Source organism: Polypterus senegalus, chromosome 13 (assembly GCF_016835505.1).
Source record: "Polypterus senegalus isolate Bchr_013 chromosome 13, ASM1683550v1, whole genome shotgun sequence".
Taxonomy (NCBI): domain Eukaryota; kingdom Metazoa; phylum Chordata; class Cladistia; order Polypteriformes; family Polypteridae; genus Polypterus; species Polypterus senegalus.
This window is the reverse complement of record NC_053166.1, coordinates 74,944,878-74,955,494: the sequence shown is the minus strand read 5'-3', so window position 1 is coordinate 74,955,494 and position 10,617 is coordinate 74,944,878. Positions and strand designations below refer to the sequence as shown.

General features: G+C 38.9%; 1 protein-coding gene across 5 annotated transcripts in view; it reads left to right on the top strand.

Moving 5' to 3' along the window:
* Positions 1 to 223: 223 nt before the first annotated feature.
* huwe1 (HECT, UBA and WWE domain containing E3 ubiquitin protein ligase 1) overlaps positions 224 to 10,617 on the top strand; it is a 362,527-nt gene continuing 352,133 nt past the window's right edge. For all 5 annotated transcript variants that reach the window (XM_039775720.1, XM_039775721.1, XM_039775718.1 and 2 more), the window contains exon 1: positions 224 to 292. The gene's annotated coding sequence lies outside the window, so the exon portion shown is untranslated. The remainder of the gene's footprint in view (positions 293 to 10,617) is intronic.

The window sequence follows — 10,617 nt, the reverse complement described above, 5'->3', positions numbered from 1 at the left end:
CTCCTAATTGTTATTTGCAGTTAGTCAACAACATTGCTTGTTGCCTCAGTCTCAGCTACTCGTCACAGTGTTAACACTGAGAACAAAAGTGAAATCAGTACGTCGTACATACATATTGTATAAACTCGATTAACCGTCAGCCCCTGCTGAGAGCCTCGCTTTCAAATCGCATGGCCACATTTGTGGGGAGGCCCTATTACCGATTCAGGAAACCCCGCACAATCTCGCGAGCTTTGTGTCTCTCCTGCTCGCTGGTTTAAGATGGCGGAGGCGAAATAAACCGCAGCCTCAGGTAAATGTGAAATTTTATCGTTAACTTGGAGTCGAAGACGGGTCGGAGTCTTGGGAAATTGGCGGAGGGCAACCTTGGGTGCATTGAAAAGTAGTGGAGTGACAGAGCTTTCCCTCCATGGTCTGATATGCTTGTAAAAATGGCGGTTTTGCCGGGGTAGGTCCTGGCGGACTACTGTGTTAACCGCCATTTTTAATTTGCAAGCTGAAAACTAGTTTTGAAATGGGCTTTAGAGGAAGGTATGTATACATACAGATAAGCGACTGAGTGGAGGAGGGCGAAAGAGGTAAAGATATAGTCCAAGTAGCGATCTATTATAGGTGAGGAGCTGCCCGACTTAGCTAGGAAAGCCATTAAAAAGCGCAGGGGGGAGGGGGATGTTGCAGTTTAAACAGAAAAGGAGTGTAAGAGGTTTAAACAGAACAGACTAGCATTATATTGAATTCTTGCGTTTCCAAGGAGACCAACTTTTATTTATTTATTTCAGGTAGGTGACTTGTTGCAGGCAGCGGTGGTGGTAGTGGGAAGGTGTGTTGTAAGACAAAAGTTGCGTCGATAGATGAATGCAGTGGGCTCATCTGTAATGTATGTAGTTTGTAAGTGGCATTCCTATTTGTTTGTTCTTCTTAAAACGCTTTTTGTGTTTAGTCCTCATGCTGTGTGCTTTAGTCCTTTTAACCGACTGTGGTAGTGACTGAGTTAACCTTTTCAGTGACTCGCTCGCACATAATACCCACACAGAGCTGCCAATGCCGACTTTCCGCGTTGGGTGGTTTGACACTCTTTGTCGGGTTCTGCAGGTGATCATTCTGGAGGTTACGCTTCGTTTTCCGTTCCGATTTAGACGGCCTCCGTTTGAATAGCGCAGCGTACTGGAAAAGCGTAGTCTTGAGGAGACACATGGGGCAGAGAGAGGAGCTAGTTGTCCAGGTAGCGTCGCTGCAATTTGAGATACAAGGTCAGACTCCTAACCAGTTTTAGTGGGTCGTACATGTGGGGAGGAGTTCAGAATGTCACCCGCCAGACGTGCCAATAAATGTGTAAAGTTAATTTTGTAAATTTGTACACGTTTTTCTGTGTGGATTCTATTTTAAATATTTTGAAGTGACGCAGTTTTGTCTGTACTAAATGTAAAGTGGTGTGAAGTTCCCCACAGGGTCGCACACAAAATTAGCCATTTTCGTTCATTGTAAGTCAGGTTCAGATAGCCCTACATGTGATCAATCACGTTTATCGTCAGCAATATTTCTGACAAGCGTGTCTTTGGACAGTGGGCGGACAGGGTTGGTTGGGTATCACTGTGGAACTGCAGTCTAGATTTCTCTCTGTCATTTTCTAAGTCGGTTATTATTTAATAAGCTAAAGTTGTTAAAGGTCATTGTTGGTGATCTCCAAAATTAGCACTTGTGATGGAAACGTTAGGAAATACTTGAGTTAAAACACAGGTTGTTGCCTTTTGTTCAATAAGGTGGATTTCTTTTTACTCTCTTTTTGCTGGTTTATAGATAGCATTAAAATGGGATTGTTTTCCAGTATATGGTCTTTTTATTTATCGTGTACATATCTTTTTAGTTAGCTGGGCGAAATAACATGCTCCCGGTTTTTATTTCCAGTTATTTGCAATTTTACTGTTCGGGTGAAACGGTTGGATGGATGCATGTACAAATGGTAGTGGCCAACTGATGCCTGCAGGAGCCTGTTTGTTAGACATGTTGCTGTGAGTCGTTTAACGAAAGTGCAACTTTGACTATAAAGACTTGAGAAAGTGAGCTTTTTTCCTTATGAAACGTGTAGCTTTAACTGTTTTAAATGTTCGCTAATAAGAGTAGGGAAGAGTTGAACATCACTTGGCTGATGTCTGTCGCATAGTGAAACGCAGTGGAGAACTGTCGCCACAGCGAAACGGCTCGTGCCGTGTGCCGAGTCTTGGATATTAGCTTCATGAAAACATCGGGGTTTCTGTTTGTGCCGTTTTAAGAAGGTAGTGCGATGGAATATTTTGGAGATTGGTGTTGTAATAATGATGGCATAAAGTCGTATTTCAGGAGCCGGTCTGCCTTATTTCTAAGCAACCACGCTTCACCAGTAAATGTTTAAGCCGGTTTTTGCGAAACCCTTTGGAAGCAACCTGCAGGCCCTGCAATGATTCAGCTTACATTCGAGCCTCGTATTACATACCTGTCAGTTTGTCCTTAAGAATTAAAGCCGAAAAAACCCTTGAATAAATACTAGAGCTCCAACCCAAGCAAATTATTTTGGTTTGAATTTGTTCTATCGTTTTCTGTCAAGATGGAAATATAGGCCGTGATCGAAGCCGGCCGTTAAATTAATGTAGTAGCCTGTGTGTTTGACGCGCCTACTGAGGTATTTATAGCTTCTCCAGTTTCTTCATACAAGGTATGTCGTTTACGCATTTAATGAATCTTCAATTTACCGCATATGATATATCCTATAATTTGACTAATTGTAAAGATCCAGCTTTATGTACTTTTTATTTTTTTAAATGCTGTGATATCTAAATTCAATAAACTACGTTTCATTGGTGGAATGTACTGTAAATCTGTATGATGTGTGCATAAAACAAGCAAATTCTGATGAAGCATAATACGTAAGTATGTTTGAAGATTTAAGTTTGTAATCCTATTTTTCATTTCACAACGTTTAAGTTTTAATTTTTTTTTTTTAATATTTCTTGGACCCAAATTGTAGAAATGATATGATAGCTTGTTCAAACTTGCAAAATTAGGAGAATTTTTCAGTCGTTTTTTAATAAATTAAACTTTAAGGCTTATTGTGGTTGGTCTAAAATTTGAAGCATTATGTCTTATTTTAAACATATTAAAGCTCAATTTTGTAATTAACTTACACTATAGAATAACGTTTGGGTGGAGTGGTGGCTCTGAAGGCTAAGGATCTGCGCTGGTATCCCGAAGGTTGCTGGTTTGAATCCCCGTCACTGGCAAAAGAGGTCCTACTCTGCTGGGCCTTTAAGCAAGGCCTTTAACCACAATTTATTGACCATTTATTTGTCAATAAATGCACTCCAACCTGCTGTGTTGGGTCAGTTGTGGGTTTTCAAACTGGCAGTTTTCTCCCAAAATCTAACTAAAATCCTTTGCTCTTGGAAGAACCTGCACATGTCACTTTGGCTCTTGAGTGAAGCACAATTGTTATGCAAATAAGATTTCCCAAAATGCCTTGTTGCCTGTTAATTTACTTGGGCTTCTCAAATGAACAGTCATAAGGGGCGGAGTGGTAGCTCTGAGGCTAAGGATCTGCTCTGGTATCCCGAAGGTTGCCGGTTCGAATCCCTGTCTCTGCTAAAAGAGATCCTACTCTGCTGGACACTTGAGCAAGGCCCTTAACGTTCAATTGCACCAGGGGTGCTGTACAATGGCTGACCCTGCTCTCTGACCACAAGGGGTATGTGAAAACTAACAAATTCCTAATACAATAAATTGTATAAGGCGAAGTAAAGAACGAACAAAATAAAAGTTGTTCAGTCATAAAAATAAATGTATAAATTATATTAATTCGTTGTGTAATACATTTAAATTTGTAATATGGAATGCAGTGATAAGATGGTGTCCATCAGTTTTGACAGAACAGTATTAGTCTTTCATGCTGGTTTGTGGTAAGTAAACATATTTGTACACGATGTAAGATATTCATTAATTAGTTCAGTTGGTGAAACAAATTAAGTTCTGAGTTTCGGGGTCTGCATCCTATCCTGGCAGAACCTGACACAAGATAAGGTTTGGTTTCTTTGCAGGGTATAGTTTGATGTGTTTTTTATATATATATATATATATATATATATATATATATACACACACACACTAAGGGGCATCACTCGCCAACCCCCAGTGTTTGGTTTTCCGGATGCACACTTTAAGATTTTTTTTTTCTTTGAATTGTGCTATTTCATTAGTTTCACTTTTAATTCAGAACTTCCGTAAAAACAATATTTGGAATCTTTCGGGTCCTAATGTGCTGAATCTTTTAAATGAGGTCTGTGAGACCTGTGTTTAATGACTTTGTACCATAATTCAGGATAGGTTTCTCTGTTTGGAATTTCAGCACAGACAAAACGATTTACATCATTAGCAGTTAATCATTTTTTTTGCAAAATAACCAATAAATGCATGTGAGGTAAAGCCATTTTTTTTTTTTTTTTTAATAATTCTCTGACTTAAACTTAAAAGCCTTATAATATTTACATACTTCTGACATATCACCTATGACTGTATATTCATTGTCTATTTGCCTTTTTATTTCTCCAAGTAATTTCTCTGTTTGCACTAATGCGATGTTTATTTTCTTTGTTTTGACACTTTCTTTTTTTCTGCTTTCATATTCTGTATCTTGCTCTGTATGTGTTTCGCTCCTATGTTTTTTTAGTCTTTTGAATTCCACAGTTTTTATTATCTATAACCTGGTCTGCATGTGTTTGGCCCCCATGTTTTTTAACCTCTTGTGATGTTTTACTTTGTTTTCTACTCTTCGTCTTCTATTTCTGACCTTGTTTTGTCCTGCTTTCCCCATGACACCTGGTCTGTGGTGATTATTTTCCCTTTTTTCGAGTAATATATTGTTCGTTTGTGCTACTGCGATCTTTACTTTCTTTCTTTTTTTGATACTTTCTGATTTTCCTGCTTTCATATTCTTTAACTTTCTCTGCATTTGTATCGCACTTTTTTTTGAGCCTTTCGAACTCCACTGCTTTCATAATCTCTAACCTGCTCTGCATGTGTATAGCACCAACGTTTTTGAACGTCTTTATGAAGTTCAACTTTGTCTTTTACTTCTGAGCCCGATTAGACCTGCTTTTTTTTTTTTCCAATTCCACTTGTTCCGGGCTGTATACCTTATTTTCGTAGATTTTTCTTTTTTGCATTTTTTCTTTCCTACACTCTGAGTCTTTTTTCTGCGCTACTCTTTCTTCTTCGCTTAGTCGTCGATTTCATCTATAGCGTATTGTCATAAGCTTTATATGCGCTGAGATCCCTGGATCTGTGTGTGCTCAAAGGCTTTACACGAGTGAGTGTTTTGCTGCCTGTGGTCTTATTTGATATTGGTTGTAAGTAGGGCATGTCTTGCAAGAATCTAATTGTCTACGTCCCGCAAGACGGTCCTGGGTCAATCTCTTGGCGCAAAGTCTCATGTTTAAGGTCCCCGCGAGACACTCCGTGGCCAGTCTTTCGTCTTGCGGGTCTTTTAAGTGTTGAAGATCACGTCCCATCTCCCTAGTCTTCCTCTCCCAGAATTTTTTTTTATAATAGAGCTATATAATGGGTAACAGTCATAAATTTAACGCTGAGTTTGCCTATTTTAAGTCGGTATTTTCACACCCAGTTTGTTTGGAGCTGTTATTTTGAAGGGTTAGTTTGGATTGATTTCCCATATAGTGCAGTTTGTTTTGGTAGATGTAAACACGCCATTTGCATACTGGTGCAGACCCAAACAATTGAACTTGGACTTTTTAGAAAAGCTGGTCTTTCCATGGAACCAAGGAGTCCCTGGAACAGTTCTCATGTGGTATGAATGTGATTCAACACAGGGTTGATCTTATACAACAAATAGATTCACAGGGTCAAGATTGTGACTTGTACAGAATACAGTGAAGAGTCATGCTTGTCTTGAGGTTGTGTAGTCATTTTGAAACCCTTTTCAGTCAATGTGCTTATTTTAGATTAGCAGGAATTTTGAGCATTGCTGTGCTTAAGACAGAATAGTTTAAATTTTTGTGTGCGCTTTTCCTTTTGGCACGCAAAAGTTTGGGCACCCTTGCTTAAAATTCCTGTTACTGTGAGTATTTAAGTGAGTAGAAGATAAACAGATCTCCAAAATGAATAACGTTAAAGGTGACATTTCTTTTCTGCAGTTTAAGCAAGATTAATGTGTTGATTTTGCTTTGTACAATGAAAAAATTGGGCACCATAAAATATTTGAAGTCTCTGATAACTTTTACCAAGGTCTCTGACTGTAATTAGCTGTTTTGGACTATTGTTTGTTCTCAGTCATCGTTAGGAGTACCCAGGGGATGCAAATTTCAAGGCTGCATAAATTTCAGGACTCCTCAAACCTTGTCCCAACAATTAGCAGCCTTATGCTCCTCTAAGCAGCTGCCTAGCACTCTGAAAAAGAAATAATTGATGCTTACAAAGTAGGAGGAGGATACAAGGAGATAGCAAACGTGTTTTCAGGTAGCTGTTTTCTTAGTTTGTAATGCTGTTAAGAAATGGCAGTTCACAGCAATGGTTGAGGTCTGGAAGACCAAGAAAACTTTCTGAGAGAACTGCTTGTTGGATTGCTAGAAGGGCAACTAAAACCCCCTGTTTGACTGCAAAAGACCTTCAGGAAAATTTAGCAGACTCTGGAGTGGTGGTGGACTGTTCTACTGTGCAGTGTCACCTGAGCAAATATGTAATATGATCCATGGCAAATATGACCTATGAAGAAAACTTTTACTGCGTCCTAGGCACAAAATTCAGTGCATAAAGTTTGCATATGAATATTGCGTCAAGCTTGATTCATTTGGGAAACAAGTCCTGTGGACTGTTGAATTCAAAATGGAACTTTTTGGCCACAGTATACAAAGGTATGCTTGGAGATAAAGGGTGCTGAATTCCAGGAAAAGAACACCTCTAACTATTAAGCATGCTGTGGATCGATCATGCTTTGGGCTTGTGTTGCAGCCAGTGGCAAAGTTAACATGTCATTGGTAAAGGGAAGAATGGATTGAAACAAATACCAGCAAATTCTAGAGGCAAACCTCACACTGTTAAAATTCCAATTAAAAGCATGGGTCCTACAACAAGATAATGATCAGAGAGACAGCTCAAAATCTACAACAGAATACCACACAACGCTCAAGCTAACAATCCTGTCTTGGCCGTCGCAGTCCCCCGACCTAAACATCATTGAAAATCTGTGGATAAATCTCAAAAGAGCAGTGCATGCAAGACAACCTGAGAATCTAGCAGAATTAGAAGCCTTTTGCAAGGAAGAATGTGTCAAAATACTCCATGTAAGTTTTGAAAGACTTAGTTGGCTACAAAAAGTGTTTACAAGCCGTGATCCTTGGTCAAGGGGGTGTCGCTAAGTACTGACTATGTTGAGTGTCCAAAATTTGACTTCAAGCCTTTTTTTGATGTATTGTTCATGTGAATGATGGAAATAAAAATGTAATCTTGCTTAAAATGTTCAATAAATGGCATCTTTAACCTCCTTAGTGTTAGACCCAAGCATTACTCGGGCTGCGAAAACCATGCTAAAAGCATTGGTCTTGAGTGTCACTCGGGCAACTGTACAGATGCATCTTGAGTAAGCGTTAGAACCGAGAATCACTCGGGCTGTAAAAGTGCTGACAGTGTAAGACCCAAGCATTGCTCTAGCAATGTCTTGCGTAAGCGTTGCTTCCAAGCATCACATGGGCAAAGGTGTTGGTGTGTCTTCTTCTTTCACCTCTAAGTGTGATCAGTAACCCGTTCTGTAATAATAGCGTCTTGGAAGAAACTTTTTTCAGCGGCAAAGGTGTTGCAAACTCTTGCTAGTGATACATGCAGTGATGTTGAGGAGCTTCTCATTAGCAGTGATGAGGAAGCAAATCTGTCCTCAGGTGGTGAAAGTGAAGCAGACAGTGAGCCCAAAAGTGATTCTGAGGAATCCAAAAAGCTGTCTGTTGTCTCTTCTTCAAATAAACTAGTGCCAGCTTGTTTTCATTTTGTGGGGCAACTTGGAATGAAAGTGGACATTGACAGCCAAGATCCACACACCTACCTGAAGTTATTAATGGATAATGACGCATTGACAGCCAAGATCCATGCACTTACCTGAAGTTATTTATGGATAATGATGTGCTAGACTTGTCGGGACAAATTGCTACACTGAAAATAACTGTAAACCTAAGCAGTTTTCCCGTTCAGAAAGATGGGAACCAGTAACTGCTGATGATATCTGGCCCTTTTGAGGCTTATTGATATTGTAGTGAAAGCTGAGCGGTAATGGTCCAAGAACACAATTTTGGCAGCACTGTTCTAATCATGAAATATCTGCACTTTACCAACAATGAAGACTTTGAAAATACCCATACAGCACCCAAACCGAAGAAAATTTTGGAGAAATACCAGGTCGTTATGGTAAAATTTTGGAGTGTTTACATTCTGGACAGTGATGTCGGCATTGATGAAAGTCTCATGGCTTATAAGGGCAGAATGTCATGGATACAGTACATTGTCCTAAAGAGCAAGATTTGGCATAAAGTTTAACAAGCTTTGTGAGTCTAAAACGGGATACATTTGGATTTCAGTTATGTACACAAAGAAAGGGACAATGCTTGATCCAAAATACAATCGGTACGGCATTACTGTGATATCGGTGATGACTTTGATAGACGCTCTGCTGGATTAAGGTTACAGTGTAACTGTGGACAAGTTTTACACTTCGCCAGAGCTATTTGAAATTTTGCTGCAAGAGACTGACACATATGGAACAATGTGTCCCAACCGTCATAGCATGCCTGAAGACTTTGGCAGAGGTAAATTACAGCGAGGTGCACTGGTAGCTTTGCAAAAGGCTCAAGTGGAAAGACAAGAAGGATGTTTGTCGTCTTACTTAGCACTGTACCCATTGCAGCTGCAGTCACTGTACAAGCAAAAGGCAACAAGCAGTTTACGAAGCCTTGTGCTGTGGTTGACTATAATAGCATAATGTGTAGCATAGATCATGCAGTCCAAGAATTGACTTTGTATCCCATTAGGCAGAGGCAACAAAAGAAATATTATAGTTATTTCATCATCTGGTGGAACATTACATTTGGAATGTATTCATCTTGTTCAGACAAACTGGTGTAACTGTATCACATGCAAACTTGACAGCTTCTAGAACAAATCATTGCTGCACATCCGCTATCTATACTACCGTTAGAGATGTGGATAAATTCAGAGCGTCTTATTGGTAGACATTTTATTCATTATGTACCTTCAACAGGAGAGAAAAAAAAATCCAGCTCGTACCTGTGCAGTGTGCTGTTTACAAAACTGATAAATCTGGAAAAAAAATCTGAAAAGAAACACACTATTGTCCCATTTGTGATGGTGGATTGTGTCTTTCACCATGCTTTAAGATTTACCACACAAAGGAGTAATTTTGAGATTATATACTGTTTTGTCATCATTAGTAGCAGTGTTTTTAGTGTTATCATTGTTCATTTCATATTTGTATTTATCATTACTGTTTGCATCATTATGCTTTTGAGATTTAATAAAAATGGATGACATGCAAAGCTATGATGTTTACTTTATACCTTTTGATGATCAGTTCATCTTGTGCTGACTTAACTATTCACAGTAAAAGACAAAATATACTGTGTATTATGGGTTAGAATTTGTGTATGATGTGGAAGTAAGACTGTGTCATTTCCTTTAGCTATGGAAGCCTCAACATAATGAGTCACAAAGTACTTGTCATTCAGCATAAGTCTAGTGTATGATTCAGGTTCAGAGCCTATTTCTCTTGTGATTGGTGAAGAATTGATCAAATTTGTATAAAAAACTGAAAATTAATTTTTAAAGCTAATCAACTACAGAGGCGATAAAGATATAGCAGTTCCCTGTGAGAGAAACTGTGAAGCTCACTTATTTTGCACTGCAAGTCTGATGCCTGCTGGTGGGGTGCCCTAATACTGTGATCTCTCTTTGGACAGGATGTAGGCACTGGAGGCACATTAACTTTAGTACCAAGTAGTAAGAGTTAAAGGTCCCAAAAAGAACTAACAAATATTTATAGACCTAAAGATGGCATTCACAACATTTGAGATGAACTAAAGAGAAGCTATGTTTATATAATAGGCTGTTAGAGAGTAAATTGAACTGAAGCTTACCTGATGAGTCTGGTGTCTGACTCGAGGACAGCATGGCAAATATAGCCCATGGACAATTTTAAAGTGGTCTGCTTTCAGTGTTCAAAAGATGTTATATGCAGCTTGTGATGACCGTTTGTTTTCTCAAAGAGCCTGCAATAATGTGCATTTCATAATAGATTGTAGATAATAATAGATGTTTAATTTACATATACACCTGGTATTAAAGTTAGTATCTATTATCTGCACAGCACAGTGAACTGCAGCTACTAACTTGAAGTTAGAATGCAAACTGACTGCTCTTAATGAATCAAAAAGAAAAAGTGAAAAAACTGACATTCCACATGGTCATAAAGAATTTCAGTGTTTTAGCATGATGTCAGATGAACTATATAAAAATGACTTCACATGTGCTGCTGCTACCCCTCCACCCACTTTTTAAAGTTGCGCATGTGACGCAGCT